At 33.0% G+C, this 22154-nt stretch overlaps 1 pseudogene; it reads left to right on the forward strand.

The window, feature by feature from the left end:
• Window positions 1-374: 374 nt before the first annotated feature.
• LOC120210278 lies at window positions 375-21544 on the forward strand (annotated as a pseudogene).
• Window positions 21545-22154: the final 610 nt, after the last annotated feature.

Genomic DNA, 22154 nt, shown 5'->3' on the forward strand with positions numbered 1-22154 from the left:
TAATGCATTTTCTGCCAAAACTATTTAAGTAAATTCAGGGCTTGGTCCCTGAATTTCCTTCAACTCTAAAATAGGCTACAAGTGTTGAAAACTTTCAATTCAATCCTCAAATTTCGCCAAATTACTTAATTAATTTTTTTCCTTTACCAATTTTCAGGGTTGTTACATTATCCCAACACTTTGATTCTTCCCAATGGCTTTGGTATTATTTCCTCTGATTTCCCTTCTACTTTTGTTGCTGGTTAGGACTGATGCTCAAACTATCGGTAATGTAACGGTGGGTGCTTTCCTCTTTACTGATAAAAACTCTCATCCATGGGTTTCTCCCTCGGGTGATTCCTCCTTTGGTTTTCACCAACTCAGCTCTAACAAAAATGTCCTTGCTTGCTATCTGGTACAACAAGATATCATACAAAACTCTTGTTTGGTATACAAATGGCAACAACCCTGCGCCAAAGGGATCAAAGTTACAACTAACGGCTGATAGAGGGTTTACTCTTAGTAACCCTCAAGGTTATCAACTATGGAATTCTGAGATTCGTAATGGGGTCGTTGATAACGGTGTTATGGATGATAATGGTAATTTTAAGCTGTTAATGTAATACCTTTAACTTATATACATAATCATATACGAGTTAAAGATGTCACACTAATTTTATAAAACATTTTTTATTTGAAAATCAATAAAATTTTGTTTCTTTAAAATCTTAAAATACATTTCTATTTATTTTTTTTAAAAACTAATAATCACGTAAAATCATAATGAAATATTTTAAAATATAATTTAATATTATACTATTCCTTTATATTATTTATAGTACTTAATATTTTTTTATTTAAAACAATTTTAGATATTATATTATAAACTGTTATATAACTAAAATAAATATTAGAGTAGCTAAAATCTTATTAATATCATGTCACTAACTACAAATACAACAAAACAAGATATATTTACTGATTTTGGTGTCGGTGATTTCCCCGGAATGACGATGGTACGTGTTTTACCTCACTTGTTTGCTTGTTACTTGCGTATGAAATATTCACACGTTAAGTTTTCACTTAGTGATTAGACAAATTCTAATAAAACCAAATATTAACTAAATTATCCTATAAAATCACAATATATAAAATTATTAAAAATAATAAAATTTTATAACACCAAAATTTTCAAAGTCATTTCACATATAAAACATATTAAGTCAACTTACGCACTTGAATGAGAATATCAAGTATGCGAGTCTAGTCAAGTGTGCGCTATATGCACTCAAAAGTGTCTTGTAGATAAATTTGCACTCGAAAGTGCCTCGTAGATAGGGATGGGCATGGGTTCGATTTGGGTCAGGTTTCGACTAACTCGACCTGAAAAATATATACCCTCCATCTGACCCTAACCTGATTTGACTTTTTTGAGATAAAATCCGAACCTGATCCAACCCGACCCGAAATAATAAAAAATATTATTTTTATTCAATAAAATGATGATTTAATTTAAAAAATAATATATAGAAGGGTATTATTATAATTATTTCTAAATATATAAGGTAAAAGTATATTTTTTGGGGTTGGATCGGATAGGGTATTTTCATCCTAAACCCGAATCCGACCCGATCCGAACATTACCTTTAAAAAAACCCAACTCGAATTCGATTAAAAAAAAACTCAACCCGATTGGGTCGAGTCGAATTGAAACACGTCAGGTTCGGGTCTCATGCCCATTCCTACTCGTAGAATTGCACTCAAAAGTGCCTTATAGATTTTCACCATAGGTGCAAGCAATATAAACATGTATCATATAATCATCCCGTCTTGTGGCATACCATTTATACCCTATACTCTCAATCATACACATTGTGTTTATATCAAAATAATATATTATTTTCCATATAAAACATCCATATGATGGAATATAAATAAAATCTCATAAAATCAATATTGGACAATTCATACCAAAAAATAATCATTTACCATGAAATAAATAAAATTATAATAAAATATTTATCCAAAATATGTTTTGAAAATATTTTCATTTCAAATTGGTTGAGAATGACTAATAGCAAGTCATCACATTATTTTAATAAAAAGTTAGTTGCTCTCATATGATGTTTCATTCGTTATGCCATATTTTTATCTCCATTTTTCATATTATTAAATAAATATAAAAATTTTATTTATGAATTTTCATTTTTACCATTTTAATTTTCCTAAAATTCAATTTAGCCACTAAAATTCACTATTTCACTGTTTCACTTTAATATGAAAATTCCTCCAAATTCAACTAATTCACATCAAATTCTACTAATTAAAAATATCAATATAATATTTATAGCCCCAAACTACCTTCCTTCAATTTTTTACAAAATTTTGATTCGATCTGATTATCCGAATATTTTACCGAACTTTATCTCTTAATAAACTTTTATACGAGTCGTAGATCAAAATTCTAAAATCCACTAAAATTTTATTATTGGGCTCAACTACTTATTTAAAATCCAAAATATAACTTTTAAAAATTTACATTTTGAATTCCTAAGCTTTTACAAATTTACACTTTGGTTCCCAGACTTTCAAAATTTACTTTTCAGTCACCAATATAAAATTAGGGATATTCCAACTAGGAGGTGGCTCTGGTAAATGATCACGTGCGACAGTTTTAATATACAGCTAAAAAAAGGCGTTATCGGAAACATTATTATTTCTATCGGTTTTGTTATTTTTTTCTGCTAGTTTTGTTATTGTTGTTCACTTTACCCGAAATGTTAAAAAAATTGATGTTTTAGATAGAAATAATAATGTTTTAGGTAATTTTTTTACCGGTTTTGTTATTTAAATAATAACAAAATCAGTATTTTTTTTTAATTGTATATTAAGGGTGTCGCACTGTAAAACTTTTCAAGTGGCTCTATATTTTGGAAGAGCTTCAAATATCCAGCTGACACTTGATAAGGGGGTATACGTATCGTCCTGGTAATCAGAGACCAACTTTTCAAAGGGGAGGTTCCGGTTGATTTTGAGATCAGATGACGGCCTTGTTCTTGCTACAGTAAACTTGCCCAGTGACCATGTTGATTTTCAGTTAGTCTTCAATGAGTCTGGCTACCAGTTTGTTTTGAGAGAAAATGAAGAAAGATACCTTCTAACACAGAGAAAAACAGGCTCAGCTAAAGACTTACTACTGAGCAACTCTCGGTTTCGACGGAGTTTTCACACTCTACTCTCACCCCAAGGCTTCCACGGGGAATAATGCAAGGTGGACTGCTCTTTGGTCCGAGCCTGATAATATTTGCACAGCAACTGCGGTTAGTGCTAGTAGCGGTGCATGTGGTTTCAACAGTATATGTCCCAGTGGGTATACTTTAGTTGATCCAATGAACCAGTATGGCAATTACAAGCCTAACTTCACACAGAGTTGTGACCAAGAGCCTGCTCCTGGGGAAGATCTGTATGAGTTTGAAGTGCTAATAAATGTGGATTGGCCACTAACAGACTATGCACTCTTGGAGCCTTTTATCGAAGACAGAAGCAGACAATCTTGCTTGAACGATTGTATGTGTGCTGTTGCAATTTTTAGAGCCGGAGATAAGTGTTGGAAGAAGAAGCTTCCACTGTCGAATGGAAGAGTCGATCCCACTCTCAATGGGGGAAAAGCTCTTATCAAAGTCAGGAAAGGCAATCGACCTCACTTCGCTCCTTATTTTCCGAATCAAGAACTGAAGAATAAGGACAAGAATCAGGAACCTTTGATCCTTGCATTATCAATACTTTTAAGAGTTTCTGTGTTCTTTGTTATCATTTTGGTTACTGCAACTTGTCTAGGATTTTACTTCATCAACCGAAAGAAACTTGAACCATTGCCTAGGAATGAACCTGTCGTCGAAACAAATTTACGTTCTTTTAGCTACAAAGAGCTTGTGGATGCTACAAATGAGTTCAGAGAAGAATTAGGAAGGGGAGCTTTTGGCATTGTTTACAAAGGGGCATTACCTATGAGTTATATCTGTCAGGTAGCTGTGAAAAGATTGAATACTTTGATACACGGTCATGCTGAGAAAGAATTCAAGACTGAAGTGACTGTAATCGGCCAAACGCATTACAAGAACCTTGTACGATTGCTTGGATTCTGTGATGAGGGAGAGAATAGGTTACTGGTTTATGAGTATTTGAGCAATGGCACTCTAGCAAGCTTCCTTTTTGGTGGCTTAAGGCCTACTTGGAGACTTGGAGTCAAAGAACTCAAATTGCCTTGGGGATTGCAAGTGGGCTCCTCTACTTGCATGAAGAATGCAGCACACAGATTATTCACTGTGATATAAAGGCTCAGAACTTTCTACTTGATGAGTACTACAACGCAAGGATTTCAGACTTTGGATTGGCAAAGCTTTTGTTGTTGAAACAGAGCCAGACCAATACTGCTATACGAGGAACAAAAGGATACGTGGCACCGGAGTGGTTTAGGAACCTGCCGATAACCGTGAAGGTGGATGTATATAGCTTCGGAGTGCTGCTGCTAGAACTCACATGTTGCCGAAATATTGTAGACATGGAGAGCGGCAACGAGGAGAGAGCAATTCTAACCGATTGGGCTTACGACTGCTACCTCGAAGGAACATTAGATGCGCTGGTTGAAAATGACGTTGATGCCTCGAATGACATGTTGATAATGCTCAATCCCAGACAGAGTTAGAAACACTAGTGGGAATGATATTTAAGGTTCACATTCTCCATTCATTGTTAAGTGATAGAGAACAAGGCGTGGTAATACGTTTCTTTGACACGTTCGCACGGATATTATCTTTTTAGAAAAAATCCGTAAGAAATTTTTCTCTGAAAGATAAAATGAAAAATGTAAAAGATTCATCTGATATTTATAGTCTACTGAGACTGTTAAAGTTCGAATATTTCAGATGATAACAGCTGATTATTAGTTGTCTGAAATTAAATAAATTAAACAATTACTTTTCTAAATTAAATCAGAATTTAAGATGTATCTGGACTGATTTCTAGCTTTGTTCATGGGAGAGACAAGCTTTAATATCAGGAGTTACAGGAGTTATAATTGTTGAGTTTTTATGCAATGAACCTAGACTCTTTTTGAGATGAATTCATTAAGATATTTCAGGAGTTATAAAAATTTAAATTCGGAATTAAAATCAAATTTAATTTGATTTTCTTGTTGGACGAATTTACCCTTACTTCTAGCCTATAAATAGAGAGTTGAATTCAGCTTCTCAACACACTCTCTACATTCAGAATTCACTCTCCAAGTATTTTCTAAAGTTGTTCTCTTCGTGCTTTCCAAACAGAAGTGCAATATCACCGGCATTCCACTCCAGTTTCGGGTGTACGATATTTGGAGCGATCGTGTTAACCTCGGGGGACGATCCGCCTATTGGAGCGATTACACACATCGGGGCGAATTCGTTTCTAAGGCAATGGTTAATACCACGACACGGTTAATTGATTCTATTTATATATATATATATATATATTTCAATATATATTTTTCCAGTCAATGTTAATGTCTCATTTTGCAGTAGTCTATTTTGCTAACAATTTAGAAATGAATTCTACTGCTGTTGAAAGAATATTTTGTCACGTTTGATCATCGATACAAGGATTTTTAATCCGAGTTCAAGTTTGAGCTATCTTGTTACTGGAAGCTAAATTGTTTTATATGTTTTACATGGCTACAAAATTGCTAAAGAAATACGTCGAGTTTAAACTTTAGTGTGAAGACTATGAAACAGAGTAATTCTTTGAGTAATTGGTATTGCTTGACTGATGATGAATGATTGCATGTTTAATAGAAAACAAACGGTTTTTCTTCTAAACTAATAGCTTTCCGTGGAATTGTTAATGACCATTTTATGTTGTTAAAATGGCAGAATTAAAATTTTGAGTCGGTGATGCAATTATAATTACTAGTGCTTTAGGAAGGTTATAAAACGTATAGAATGTTTTCCCTTACAAATATCAAATAATTATTTTGATTCGGTTAACTAGTAAAATATTTGAGTAGACATTTCATATTCTTTGAATTGTTTTTAGCTTTATGATAATGGTAAAAACTTATTGCATGATTAATTGAAATAATAAATTCTTTGGATGTTATATTATTTAAAACGTTTAAATGCGCATTAAGAAATGTTATAAAATGTTGTGTATTATAACATTAAATTATTAATGAATAGTAACATTTAAACATAAATTAAGGTTATGCATGATTAATTCATTTTAAATGCAATAAAGTTGTGTATTAAAGTTTACATGAAACTTGCGTGTAAACATTTACCGTTGGCAGTTTCATGACTTTTAATCTTATACATGAAAGTTGATTATAGCCATTATATCTAAATGTTTTAAGTTTCAATAGTAGGTTGAACGATTTATTAAATAGCTATATAAATGTTAGTGTTTTTAAACGTTCAATTTTGAACTTGCATGCTATAATCAAGAAGTGGCATAATTATAATGTTATGAACATTGATATTTTGATATGAGAGATAATACATGTATGATATTTGGTTCATGTGGAGATATAAAATAACTTATTCCCATGTGAGGGTAATATAGTTCCTGAAAACTAAAGTGAAAATAATTATAAATATTTTTACCGTACTAATACATTTCTTTGAGAAATTTGTAAAGATACAGGAAATATGTAATTTTTGGAGAAATATGTAATTTTTGGAGAAATATGGAACTGGTAAAGCTGAAATGAGAAGATTCTCCAAAATCGAATAGTTGTTAAATTCGATTTGATTTCCACAATCTCTTGAAGATAAGAAACCAAAATCCTAAAGATAAGGATCTTGTCACTATCAAATTATTGTTAGTAAATTAATTTCGTGACTAATCATGTATATTCTTCATTTGATTTTAGAAGGTTCAAAAGAGATGATGGTTTAGATGAAGTGATTGTCACGATGGATTTATGGAATTAAAAATGATGATGCAAAGAATGAAGTTGTATGCATGGTGAACAAGTCTATTTGGAATTGTGATTCTACCTGCGAGGTCAGATTGTGTTAATTCATGCCTTTTAAATACATGAATTAGATTGCATGAGCCTTTAAGATAGTCTTTAAACTCAGTGGATACAATGAAATGAGATAAAACCACTATTAAAGACTAAGGTAGTACTAAGGCTAAGGCAGTAGTTTGAGCCCAAAATATATATGCTTAATAAGATACTATTGTGATTAAAAGTATCAAGCATAATTCTTTAAGAAGCCTTAAGAAAGAGAAAATCTATAAATGATTTATTGGAAGTAGTGTGATGAGTATGAAAGTGCATGTCTAGGATTGGTTTTATGAAGACTTGGTACTTAAGCGTTCCTAGTGCACCACCTCTCTTTCATAGAAACCTACATGGTGCATTGTTCATTACTATGCTCACTATTCCAATACTATAACAAGATAAAAACTCTTAAAACTTAGTGCATAAGTTAAAAGAGTAGAGATTAATTTGGTTGAGTGGAATACCAAATTTAGTCATAGTAAATAAAATATATGATGATCTCTTTAAGGCCAATATGTTGAATATCATGAATGAGAATATGATAGACTCTATTGGTACTAAAAGTGTGTTGTATCTATTAAATCTCTTTAAGTGATTTTCCTAAGCATATGAAAGAAAATAGATTATCTATTTCAAAATTTGTGCTAAAATCTCTTGTTTTAAACTTGAGATCATTTTTCCTAATGTTAGGAAAAAATCGAAATTCATTTTGAATGAGGAAAAGCCATAAAGAATTTCATAATGGTTTATGCATTTTAATCTTAATGATTTGTAACTTCTCAAAACTTTGAGAATATAATTATGTGTAAACAAAACTTGAGTTTGTTAAAATATAGTTTTATGGCTAAAACTCATAACAAACTTTACTCTAGTATGATTGAGTATTTGTTTACACGTTTTACAAGACACTTATGGATATCCTAAAATGTTAGAAATGTAGGGGTGTCTTAAAATGTAGATTAAATGCAGAAACTCAAATAGAAAATATTCTATCCACTTCTTCTAGTATTCCTGCTAGGTCTTCTCAAGAAATTGATTTCGAGCCTAGAAGAAGTAAAAGGCTATTTGGACCAAATTTTATTACTTCCTTTATTTCAGAGATAAATGATTTAGACTTTCTTTCTGATCATATAACTTAAATATTATATGAGGATCCTAAAAAAGCTATAAGATCTATCGATGCTAGTTTCTAGAAAAATGCTATTAATGATGAACTAGAATCGATAATGTCTAATCATACTTGGGATTATTTGACTTAACTAGAGGATTTAAACCAATATGTAGCAAATGAATTTTCCGGAAGAAAATGAGACCAGTTGGTTTGATCCAATGGTACAAGGCAAGGCTAGTTGTCAAAGGGTTCACTCAAAAGTTTGTTTTAGACTACTTTGATTCTTACTCTCCCGTTATGAACATCTCAACGATCCGTGCATTATTTGCACTAGCCTCCATTCATAAGTTGCAAGTACATCAAATGGATGTTAAAACTACATTTTTTAATGGAGATCTATATGGGAACAATGGTATAAGAAATTTCATAAAACTATACTTAGTTTTGGTTTTGTTATGAATGGTTCGGATGCTTGTGTGTATTCGAGGATGTTTGGTACTGATTATGTCATCATAAGTTTTGTATGTTGATGACATGTTGATTTTCAGTTCTAACATTAAGTCTATTAACAAAACAAAAAATTTCTTGTCCACTAAATTTGAGATGACGGATCTAGGAGAAGTCAATGTAATCTTAGGAGTCAAAATTACCAAAAATGAAAAGGGTTTTTTCTTTAAGTCAAGCAAACTATCTTGAGAAAGTGTTAAAGAAATTTGACAGTTTGATGTCATCCCTGTTCAAACCCTTGTGATCCTAGCATATATCTCTTTAAGAATAAAGGAAATAGTTTTTCTCAAACAGAATATGCTAAATTAATCAGGAGCTTAAAGTTCTTAATGAACTATACTCAGCCTGCTATTGCTTATGCTGTGAGTAGACTAAGTATATATACTCATAATCCGAGTGGTGAATACTGGATTGATATTAGACGCTTACTGAAGTATCTTAAGGGTACTTTGGATTGGAAACTTGAGTTTGTTGGTTATCCTGTGGTACTGAAAGGATATTGTGAAGCTAACTGGGTTTCTGATAATGATGAGGTAAGTTCTACGAGCGGGTATGTTTTTACTTTAGGTGGAGTAGCAATCTCATGGAAATCATCAAAGCAGACTTGTATTGCTCGTTCTACCATGTAGTCAGAGTTTATAGCTCTTGACCTAGCTATGCAAGAAGTCGAGTGGCTTAGAAGCTTGTTAGCAGATATTCCGTTGTGGGGAAGACCGACTCCTCTAATTTATTTGTTGTGTGATTCGCAAGATGCAATATGTGTACAATGGTAAGAAAATACACATTCGCATAAGGCATGAATTAGTTAGACACTTAATAAAGAATAGAGTGCTCTCTTTAGAGTATGTGAAATCGGAAAGGAACCTAGAAGATCCTTGGTCCTAGATTCGTCGAGGGGGATGGGTCTATAGCCCATTGGTTGATGAATTCATGGTGGATACCCAACTTAGTTATCTAAGTTCCATGTGGTCAAACAAAACCATGGAAAGACTCATAGTGTACATTCTTACTGCCTATCCCTATGATGAATAATGTGCATGCCCAGGATGAGCTTAATTGCTCTTAATAAATTCATAGCCCAGGCTTTGGGTGGTCTTAGTGAGAAAGACTTGATGGATTTACCGATTTTGGCTTAATATCTATTCTTAATAAGTTCATAACCCAGAGTGAGTGGGTAGTCCTAAATGATAAGATAATAATGAACTTACCGACAGAAAGGTTGAGTTTGTTAAACTCTTAATAAATTCAAATCCAATAATTTGGATGGTTCTAGTGAGAAGGATTTATTGAATTTACCGATTAATAAGGTTGAATATTTATTCTTAATGACTTCTTATCCCAGAGTTTGGGTGGTTCATTTATAATGGACTTGAAGAGAGTCACCATACCCTTTGTGAGGTTGAGCTATTATAAAAGCTCTTAATTATTTCATATCCATGTTAAGGGTGGTTTATGTCGAGATAAACTTGATGAAATAACCTATATAAGTGAGAAGGGTTAGCCGCCTTCTATGAAAAATGTTGGGCCATTTTTCTAGCACACTTTCTAGAATCCTGAGGTAAGATGGCCAAATATATACTTTTGTATATATATATCTTACACATCGAGGACTCAGGTGGATGAAGGAGTTAGTTGTGTGTTATGAGTTTACCCCCATCTTAGAAAGTTCAAGAATAGTTTCACTTATCTAAGAGAAGGATTGTTCATCATCACTATGTACTAGTTCTAGATACGTTCACTAGTGCTTAAGCAACTAATCTCGCTATTGCTCTTCTGGAAAGATTGTTTTCGAGTTTTAGAAGAATTCTTTCACATTAGTGGGGGAATGTTGGTAATGCTCAATCCCACATAGAGTTGAAAACACTAGTGGGAATTATATTTAAGGTTCACATCCTCCATTCATTTGTTGAGTGATAGAGAACAAGGCGTGGTAATACGTGTCTTTGACACGTCCGCACGGATACTATCTTTTTAGAGAAAATCCGTAAGAAATTTTTCTCTGAAAGATTAAATGAAAAATGTGAAAGATTCATCTGATATTTATAGGTTACTGAGACTGTTAAAGTTCGAATATTTCAGATGATAACAGTTGATTATTAGTTGTCTGAAATTAAATAAATTAAACAGTTACTTTTCTGTTGAAAACATTTTTGATATTTCGATATAACAAATTAAGTTAAATGAATTTTAAGATTTTCCAAAAAGATTTTCTAAGTATATTCGATATAATTATTCGAATAGCAAAATATTACTCCAAATCTTTCAAATGTCATTTTTAATCCTTATTCAAGTGTAAAATTAAGTTTTAATCTTAAAATAATTTCAAAACTATTTTACAAAATATTTCGAACCATTTCAAAGCCAAAAATTCCAGATTGTTCAGAGGGAACCGATTCCCCCTTGAATGGTTTTGCTCCGAGAATTCCAGTATGCTCGGAGGGAACCGATTCCCCCCCAGGGGGTACCGATTCCCCCTGTATAACGGTCGAAATATTTGAATTTTACTCTTAGGGAACCGATTCCCCCCACTTTCCAAACTGTTTTATTAATTGATTTCACACTAAAACGGCTATATTATCTTCATTAATGATCCCCAACGTTCAGAAGTGATTCAATATGTATTTAAGCAAGCTTAGAAGTCATTGATCAACAACAAGAAACATCAAACAACTAGAATCAAGAGAGAATCAAAGAGAAAGCATCAAACCTCAAGTTTGAGCATTTCAAGCCTATTTTTCATTCAATATTCATTTTGCTTTCAAGAACACTTATTGTGCTCAATTGTATTCATTCTTGAGTGTTCTTTTCTTTGTTCTAGAATTGTGCAAATAATCTACCTTGTGAGGATTTCCTTGTAAGTTTGCAAATTTGTATTGTTCTCTTTGGGAGATAGTGTTCTCAAGAATTTGGGGTATAATTCTTGAGGGTTTGTAAGGTTACTCTTTGTCCTCAAAAGAAAGAAAAATTAGTGAATTTGTGGAAAATCCTTAGTGTGGATAGCTAAGGTAGTGGACGTAGACTTTGGTTGAGAAAGTCGAACCACTTTAAATCGTTGTGCAATTTCTTTCAATTTTCTGCAAAAACTTCCACCAAAATTTGTATTTCCAATTCACCCCCCTCTTGGCCAATTCCGTCAATCGATTAACTCAACAATTGGCATCAGAGCCTAACTCATTTGAAGGTTTAATCTCCTCTTGAGTTGATTCGGGAAGAGTTACATCGATAATCAAAGTCATCAATGGCCTCTACTTCAAACTTCGACTCCGGTCTCGATTCGATGCCCGTCAACAAGCCTCCTTTCTTCAATGGGGCTAATTATGTCTATTGGAAAAATAGGATGATGTACTTCATTCAAGCAAGTGACATGGGAGCATGGAATGTCGTAGAAGAATGATACTTCAAGCCTCTCACTCATCCAAGATTATGGAGTGAATGAGAGACAAAAATGTTCCAGCTCAACTCCAAAGCCATCCATATAATATTTTATGCTCTTGGACCAGATGAATACGAAAGAGTTTCATCTTGTACAACCGCCAAAGAAATATGGGACAAACTTCAAGTCACTCATGAAGGTACCGATGAGGTAAAGAAATCTAAAATTAGTATTCTAACGCACAACTATGAAAATTTCAGGATGAAACCAAATGAAGATATCAAAGCTATGACGGATAGATTCTTAACGATTGTCAATGGTCTCAAATCATATGGAGAGATCATTTCAAATGAAAAGCTTGTGAGGAAGTTAGTCTACTTCCTCCCAAAATCGTGGTAATCAAAGAAGACGGAAATCATCGAGTCTAAGGATCTAACATCCTTAACTCTTGAAGAGCTAATCGGTTCACTCCTCACTCATGAAATGATGCTTGAAGATGAGGTGGACCTTGATAAGATTGAAGAGACACCAAATGAGAAGGATAAGAAGAAAAACATTGGAGTTACTCTCAAATCCACAAAAAATGAGAGTGATTCGGATGAAGATGAAGATGACGAGGAAATGGCATTGTTTGCCAAACGGTTCAGAAAAATGATGAGACCTTATCGAGGAAGAAAATTCAAACGAAATGAAGGCCTCAAAAATGAACCGAAAGAGAAGGACCCGATCATTTGCTATGAATGCAAAAAGCCGAGGCATGTCAAATATGATTGCCCACAACTAAAGAGAAAGGGTCAATCAAAAATTAAGCACAAGGCTCATATGGCTATATGGAGCGATGAAGAAGGTTCCGATGAAGAGGAACAAGAAGTAGCAAACTTATGCTTGATGGCATTTGGGGAAGATTCTAAGGTAACCTCTAACTCATCTGATTTTGATGATTTATCCTATGATGAGTTATTAGAGGAATATAATGGGTTGGCTACGGATTATGAGAAATTGTTTTTAAAATATAAAAATGATGTTTCAAAATTAAAAAATGAAAATAAACCCAACAACGATTTTGAAAGTAAAATCAAAGATTTGCAAATCAAACTAGAAGAGTTTGAAAAGAAAATTTTGGATTTGCAAAATTTACTTTCAAAGGTCAATGATGATCATCAAAAGAAAATTGATGATCTTAAAACTTCTTTTGATAAAGTTGGAACAAAACGTTTTGAAAATGGAGAAAATTCAAAATCCAACTTTGTTAGAAAAAGTTTTAAAAACTACAATCATAGAGGTCCCCAAAGAACCTTTAATGGAAAAATCGTTAGAAGTATATGGGTTCCTAAAGAGCTCATTACTACTAAAGATAAGGATATCATACACAAATGGATACCTAAGGGGACTAGGATTTTGGAAACTAATGAATATGGACCCAAAAGAATTTGGGTACCAAAAATTAGAAATTAATCTATGTTTGTAGGAAAATGAGCATTGCTACAAGGCACGGGAAACAAATCCAAATTCATGGTACCTTGATAGTGGATGCTCAAGACACATGACCGGAGACAAAAACCGATTCATTGAGCTTAACGCCAAAAATAGAGAAGAAGTGACTCTTGGTGATGATTCAAAAGGTCACATTGAAGGTATTGATACTATTGGTAATACCTCTTCCATACAAATTAAGAATATTTTATATGTGAATGGATTAAAGCATAATCTATTGAGTATTAGTCAATTTTGTGATAAGGGATTCAATGTCATGTTTGATATTAATGGTTGTAAAGTCATTGACATTGCATCTAATCGGATTATGCTTGTTGGTCATAGAATAGGAAACATATACATGGTGCATTTAGATTATATTGATATGACTAATTTGTGCCTAGTTGCTAAGGATGAACATGATAGTTGGTTATGACATAGGAGACTAGGACATGCTAGTATGAGTGTTTTGCAACGGCTAACTCAAGGTGATTTAGTTCGAGGGTTGCCTAAGTTTAAATTTGATAATGATAAAATCTGTGATGCTTGTGCTAAAAGAAAACAAAAGCGAGTTTCTTTTAAATCCATTAATGACGTATCAACTAGTAGAGTATTACAATTGATCCATATAGATCTTTTTGGGCCAACTAGGACTACTAGCTTGGGTGGAAAACAATATGCATTTGTCTTGGTAGATGACTATTCTAGATATACTTGGGTTCTATTCTTAAGTACTAAAGATGAAGCATTAGAAAAATTCATCACGTTTTCAAAAGTAATCCAAAACGATAAAGGTTACTCTATAACTAGTGTTAGGAGTGATCATGTCACTGAATTTAAAAATATTGGATTTACTGAGTTTTTTAATTCTAATGGTATTAGTCACAATTTTTCAGCACCTAGAACCCCTCAACAAAATGGAGTTGTTGAGAGGAAAAATCGAACTTTAGAAGAAATGGCTAGAACCATGCTTTGTGAAAACAATTTGCCAAAATATTTTTGGGCGGAAGCCACAAATACCGCTTGTTATGTTGTAAATCGAGCAATGATTAGGCCTATTTTAAAGAAAACTCCATATGAAATTTTCAAAAATAAAAAGCCTAACATTAGCTATTTTCATCCTTTTGGATGTAAATGTTTTGTTTTGAACAACGGTAAAGAAAACATTGGCAAATTTGATGCTAAAAGTGATGAAGGAAATTTTCTGGGTTATTCCTTAAATTCTAAAGCTTATCGAGTATTTAATAAAAGAACTTTAGTTATAGAAGAGTCTATACATGTTGTTTTCGATTATAATCCCCTTCTGAGGAAGGATTCTTGTGTTAATGATGATGTATGTATTATAAATACAAATGACGTTAGACATGACGTTGGGGAATCATCATCAAAAGAAGAAACGAAAGATGAGGAAACTCATGATCCCCTCGAGAATCCAACCATTGAAGAAAGGGAAGTATCTTATCCATGAGAGTACAATTATGTCAAGGATGGTGAGATTATAGGTGATCCATCCAAAGGGGTAACAACTCGATCTTCTCTTAGAAATATTTGTAATTATGTTGCATTTATTTCATGCATAGAGCCTAAAAATATTAAAGAAGCATTAAATTATGAACATTGGATTATGGCTATGCAAGAAGAATTAAATCAATTTGAGAGAAGTAAAGTATGGACATTAGTTGAAAGGCCTAGTAATAAATCTACTGTAGGTACTAGATGGGTATTTAGGAATAAGCTTGATGAGAGTGGTAATATAGTGAGAAACAAGGCTAGACTTGTTGCTCAAGGGTATACTCAAGAAGAGGGCATAGACTATGATGAAACATATGCTCTCGTAGCTAGGATGGAAGTAATTAGAATGTTATTAGCATTTGCATGTTTTCATGAATTTAAATTATATCAAATGGATGTTAAAAGTGAATTTTTAAATGGTTTTATAAAGGAAGAAGTGTATGTGGAACAACCTCCAGGTTTTGAAGATTCAAAATTTCCAGATCATGTTCTTAAATTGACAAAAGCGCTTTATGGTTTAAAACAAGCTCCTAGAGCTTGGTATGAAAGATTGTCAAATTTTTTAATTGAAAAAGGTTTTTCAAAAGGGAAGGTTGACACTACATTGTTTTTAAAGAAAAAAGGTAAAGATTTATTAGTAATTCAAATTTATATTGATGATATAATATTTGGTTCTACTAATGATGCTCTTTGCCAAGATTTTTCTAAGCTAATGCAAAGTGAATTTGAAATGAGCATGATGGGGGAGCTCTCATTTTTCTTGGGACTCCAAATCAAGCAAAGAAAAGATGGCATCTTCATCAATCAAGCTAAATACATCAAAGACATGCTTAAGAGGTTTGGACTGGAAAATGGGAAACCTCATGACACTCCAATGAGCTCTTCAACAAAGCTTGACTTAGATGAAGGAGGTAAATGTGTAGATGTTAAATTATATAGGTCAATGATTGGATCTCTACTTTATCTAACTGCAAGTAGACCGGACATTATGTTTAGTGTTTGCTTATGTGCTAGATTTCAATCATGCCCTAAGGAATCACATTTACTAGTTGTTAAGAGAATCTTTAGATACCTTAAGGACACTCCTAGTTTAGGACTTTGGTATCCTAGAGACTCTAGGTTTAGCTTGCATGCTTTTTCTGATGCGGATTATGGAGGATGCAAATTAGATAGGAAAAGAACCTCCGGTACTTGCCAATTCCTTGGAAATATGATGATTTCTTGGTTTTCAAAGAAACAAAATTGTGTTGCATTATCTACCACTGAAGCCGAATACATTTCAGCTGGTAGTTGTTGTGCACAAGTTTTATGGATGAAACAACAACTTTTTTTATTATGGAATTGAAGTTGGTACCATTCCTATCAAGTGTGACAATACTAGTTCTATTTGTCCCACTAAAAATCCCATCCAACACTCTAGAACTAAGCACATTGAAATAAGATATCATTTCATTAGATACCATGTCACTAAGGAAGATGTAGTTCTAGAATTTGTTGATACTTTGCACCAATTAGCGGATATCTTTACAAAACCTTTAAACAAGGAAAGATTTTGGACACTTAGGAGAGAATTAGGTTTGACCAACCTATTTTCACTTAGTGTTTAAAATAATTTTAGCACTTTTAAGACTAAATGAAAAATGCTAATTTTTTATTGCATTCATTGCTATTAGTTAGGGGGAGTTTATTATTCTTGATGAAAAAAAATTAATTTTATGTTCAAATATCGTTTAAAGAATAATTTGATTGTTTGAACATGATTAATTTTCAATATATGAGTTGTCAATACCACTAGAGAAAATTAATTTAGCATTTTGTGTGTTTAAAATCAGATTTTAGCATTTTGGTGTAGAGGGAATCGATACCCCCATGAGGGAACCGATTCCCCCTTTGAAGGGGAACCGATTCCCCCCACAGGGGAATCGATACCCCCCCTGGGGTTCTGGATTTTAACACGGGCAGAACCTTTAAAACCTCAAACCCACTTCTTCTCTCATTTACGCTGTTTCTCCTCCTCTACTCTCTCAAATTTCTATTTTGCCTCAAATCAACGATTTTAATCAAAATTCACTTCAAACGTCATCTTCTAAACCTGCTATCATCATTAAAATTGTGCAAACAACATCAAAATCCACTCAATCTCATCTTTCAAGGTAAAATTTTCTAAACTCTCTATTTCATTGATTTTGAACATAGGACTAGTTTTAATTAGTTCTAGGTAGAAATAGTGACCGGGCATTGATTGTTTAGTGATTAAAAGCTAGATATTACAACTAATTTCATCAAAAACACAAGAATTTTCCAAAATATTTGAAATTTTCGAAATAATAAAAAAATTGTTTTTCAAATTATTGTGTTTTGATTGAATTATGTTGTTGTTATGAAAACTATACATATATTGTTTTTCAAAATCTTATTTTTCAATAGTTTTCAAAAAAAAAACTTTGCCCATTAGGATTGAATTAGAGAACCTTGAAATATTGAGGACTCAATTGAGTTTTGGGATTGATTGAATTGCATACATGTGTTTTCTAAATTACAGGTTATCCATTCTATTCCGATTTCCTAAACCATGTCCAATCCTAAACGAGCTAGGTCATCAACTAGTCGCTCACACCGTCAACCAAATCCACCTCCAAATCCTCCTCCTATTCCTGAAATTCCAATTCCTAATCCTAATCCCATTGATCCTAATTTGACTATCCAAAACTCGTGCTTCAATCATCATGGTCCTAGAAATCATCGTTTTTGGTATTATCAATATTTCGACTCTTACAAAATTAGAGAATAACGTATCCCTTCTCGTCAAGCTATGTTAGATATTAATTTTAAATATCTTCCTCTTTTACAAGAGTGGAAATTTGATAAACTTTTTGATCTTGAACCCATTGTCTACCATCAACTTGTTCGTATCTTCTATTCTAATGCCGTTTGTGTTAAAAACCGAACTGAAACCGAAACCATAGGAGTCCATTCCTACCTCCTAGGACAATTCTTATGTATTGACTCGGCTTACATAGCCAATGCATTCGGATTATATAATGATGGTATTTCAAATGAAAAACAAATCTTAGGATCTCATTATAAAAGAAGGGATAATGCAAGTGTCTTAGACCTTCATGAACGTTTTCTTCATCTAATGATTTATTGGTGGTTTCGACCATCCGGAGGTCGTTATTCTACTCTTAGAGCCTTGGATCTTTGGTGGTTACATTGTTTCGAAAACAGTATTAAAATAAACCTACCTCAGATCATTTTTGCTGAAATTATTGAAACCTTAAATCTTATTCCTAACAAGAAACTCTGTTCATCTCTAGTTTACGGTTGCATTTTGAGTAATCTATTTTTGAAATCCGGGCTTAGAGTAGGTCTAGATGCCTCATTTCCTCTAAAGAAACAAATTAATCTTCTTTCTTTAACGAGAGCGGGATGGATAAAGGATAAGGAAACCGGTGAATGGGTTAGATCGTCTGAAAATACTCCGGGAGCTAGTTCTTCACAAGTTCAACCAGAAGCTGACGACGATCCCGAGCTTCAACAATTAATGCTAGACATCGATGAAGCTGAAGATGAGCCTGAACAGCCCGAGGAGTAGCCCGAGGAGCAAGCACAACAAACGCATCAAATGCCTCCATATTTTCAATCTTTTATGGAGACATTCGATTTCCGATATACTACCATGGATTCGCGCTTTACTTCTATAGAGTCTCATTTATCCACAATGGGAGCTCAACAATTAGAAATCCTCTGAGAGATGCGCACAAACAACGCTTTGATGAATGAACGTATTGATGCACTCTCACACGAGATGGCCGCTATGCGAGCTCGTTTTCCTCCTCCCGATCCGGATGTTTGATTCTGTGTTTAGCTTTAGAACTTTGAACTAAAAGATTATTGTTTCAACATTTTGAATATTTTTGGATTGTTTGATTTTGTGGATTGTTAGACTTTGGATTTGTTTGGATGTTTGAACTTATATATTATGTGGTTAAATTTATTCATTATTGCATCATTTATATCACTTTAGCAATATGACCAATTTTTCCATATCACAAAAATTATGAATATTGATTACGAAACTAATGGCTAACGTTTCTCTTGCTTGTGATCTTAGCAGCTTAAACTATATATAATAGGCTAAATGATTTGAAAACCTTGTTTAAATTCTTTTATAATATCTTTTTGATTTAACAAAAAAGGGGAAAAATGTTAAGTGTTTTAAATGGGAGGAGTGTTAAAGTAAGGGGGAGTAATTTCAAAACTTGATTTCAAAATCTTAAAATTACTAAAATATTTTGTTATATCAAAAAAGGGGAGATTGTTGAAAACATTTTGATATTTCGATATAACAAATTAAGTTAAATGAATTTTAAGATTTTCCAAAAAGATTTTCTAAGTATATTCGATATAATTATTCGAATATCAAAATATTACTCCAAATCTTTCAAATGTCATTTTTAATCCTTACTCAAGTGTAAAATTAAGTTTTAATCTTAAAATAATTTCAAAACGATTTTACAAAATATTTCGAACCATTTCAAAGCCAAAAATTCCAGATTGTTCAGAGGGAACCGATTCCCCCTTGAATGGTTTTGCTCCGAGAATTCCAGTATGCTCGGAGGGAACCGATTCCCCCTTAGGGGGTATCGATTCCCCCCTGTGTAACGGTCGAAATATTTGAATTTTACACTTAGGGAATCGATTCCCCCCTAAGGGGTACCGATTCCCCCACGCTCCAAACTGTTTTATTAATTGATTTCACACTAAAACGGCTATATTATCTTCATTAATGATCCCCAACATTTAGAAGTGATTCAAGGTGTATTTTAAGCAATCTTAGAAGCCATTGATCAACAACAAGAAACATCAAGCAACTAGAATCAAGAGATAATTAAAGAGAAAGCATCAAACCTCAAGTTTGAGCATTTCAAGCCTATTTTTCATTCAATATTCATTTTGCTTTCAAGAACACTTATTGTGCTCAATTGCATTCATTCTTGAGTGTTCTTTTATTTGTTCTAGAATTGTGCAAACAATCTACCTTGTGAGGATTTCCTTGTAAGTTTGCAAATTTGTATTGTTCTCTGTGGGAGAAAGTGTTCTCAAGAATTTGGGGTATAATTCTTGAGGGTTTGTAAGGTTACTCTTTGTCCTCAAAAGAAAGACAAATTAGTGAATTTGTGGAAAATCCTTAGTGTGGATAGCTAAGGTAGTGGACGTAGACTTTGGTTGAGAAAGTCGAACCACTCTAAATCGCTGTGTAATTTCTTTCAATTTTCTGCAAAAGCTTCCACCAAAATTTTTATTGCCAATTCACCCCCCTCTTGGCCAATTCCGTCAATCGATTAACTCAACATTTTCTAAATTAAATCAAAATTTAAGATGTATCTAGTTGATTTCCAGCTTTGTTCATGGGAGAGACAAGCTGTTAATATCTGGAGTTACAAGAGTTATATGATTTAATTTCAGGAGTTATAACTGTTGAGTTTTTATGCAACGAACCTAAACTCTTTTTGAGATGGATTCATCTAGATTTTTCAGGAGTTACAAAAGGTTTAAATTCAGAATTAAAATCAAATTTAATTTGATTTTCTTGTTGGACGAATTTACCCTTACTTCTAGCCTATAAATAGAGAGCTGAATTCAGCTTCTCAACACACTCTCTACATTCATAATTCACTCTCCAAGTGTTTTATAAAGTTGTTCTCTTTGTGCTTTCCTATCAGAAGTGCAATACCACCAGCAGTCCACTCCGGTTTCGGGTGTACAAATTTGGAGCGACCGTGTTAACCTCGGGGGACGATCCGCCTAATGGAACGATTACACACATCGGGGCGAATTCGTTTCTAAGGCAGCGATTAATACCACGACACGGTTAATTGATTCTTTATTTATATATATATTTCAATATATATTTTCCATTCAATGTTAATGTCTCATTTTGCAGCAGTCTATTTTACTAACATGACAGAGCAAAAGTAGAGAGGTTTATGCAAGCTGCCATATGGTGTATTCAAGAAGATCCGTCGCTGAGACCCACCATGAGAGTGGTCACACAGATGCTGGAAGGAGTTGTGCACGTACCAGCTCCACCATGTCCATGTCCATGTGCATATTGCTTTAACTGCATGAATTTCTGTTATCTATGGTTTCAACATATCTAAATGCTACTCAAGTTAGTATTATTTTGAATGGAATAAGTCGTTAGTTTAGGAGATTTATGTAATAATAACTTTGTTGTTTGTATCTACCCTGTAGGCTTTAAGTTCATTTGAAGCTATATATTGAACTCAGTTTCCATATCAAAGTTGATTTTATGTCCAGGCAATGTCAATGAATGTGATTGTGGACCATTCGCCATTTTCATCTGATATGATTTAAGTTTAACTTTTCAAAGCTTGCGTCTCATTTATATTTGGTTTTGCTCGTTGACGTCGTTGCTTGCTAGTGCAGCCAGATATTTAAGATGGAGAAACCTATGGATGACTTCCACTTGGGACGTTTTCATTGTGTTACTCTATGCCGTGGAGATGAAGGTGCAGACTAGGACTTGAGAGTTGAGACTGTTCATCAATTGAATTGTATAAAATAACACTGAAATATCTTCATTTTTTCCCGTTACAAAATATCTTCATTTTGATTCCTAGCATTTATAGTTTAAGTGATTTATTTTTAAGAGTAAATTATATTAGTAGTCATTTTAAAATTCGTATTACAATAACTAAGTTTTTAATTTGCTTTTACTAGGATTATTGTTATTAGTAGACGTTAAAAAATATTTACGTGGTACGAGAAAGTATTCTTCTGAAAAAGATTTTAGTTTCAAATTTATAACCATAACTCTTAAAAAGGGTCATATGCCAAGGTCAAATTTAATTATTTCGAGTTTACAATTATATATATATATATATAGGATAAGATTAGAGTGCATATCGCACATCGAAATACACCACTAATGTGATATACTGAAGCACACTAATAACTAAATTGTCTTTATTAAATAAATATTAAAAATATAGCAATTATCCACAATTAATCCTTTATTAATATTTAATTTTAATTTTAATAAGAAAATATTTAATTTATATTTTTTTATTAAAAATTATAATTATTTTAGGATTTTTTATTTATTTAGGATAGGAACACTTAATTTATAT

This window comes from Hibiscus syriacus, unplaced genomic scaffold (genome assembly GCF_006381635.1).
Source record: "Hibiscus syriacus cultivar Baekdansim isolate YM2019G1 unplaced genomic scaffold, ASM638163v2 tig00000715_pilon, whole genome shotgun sequence".
Lineage (NCBI taxonomy): Eukaryota > Viridiplantae > Streptophyta > Magnoliopsida > Malvales > Malvaceae > Hibiscus > Hibiscus syriacus.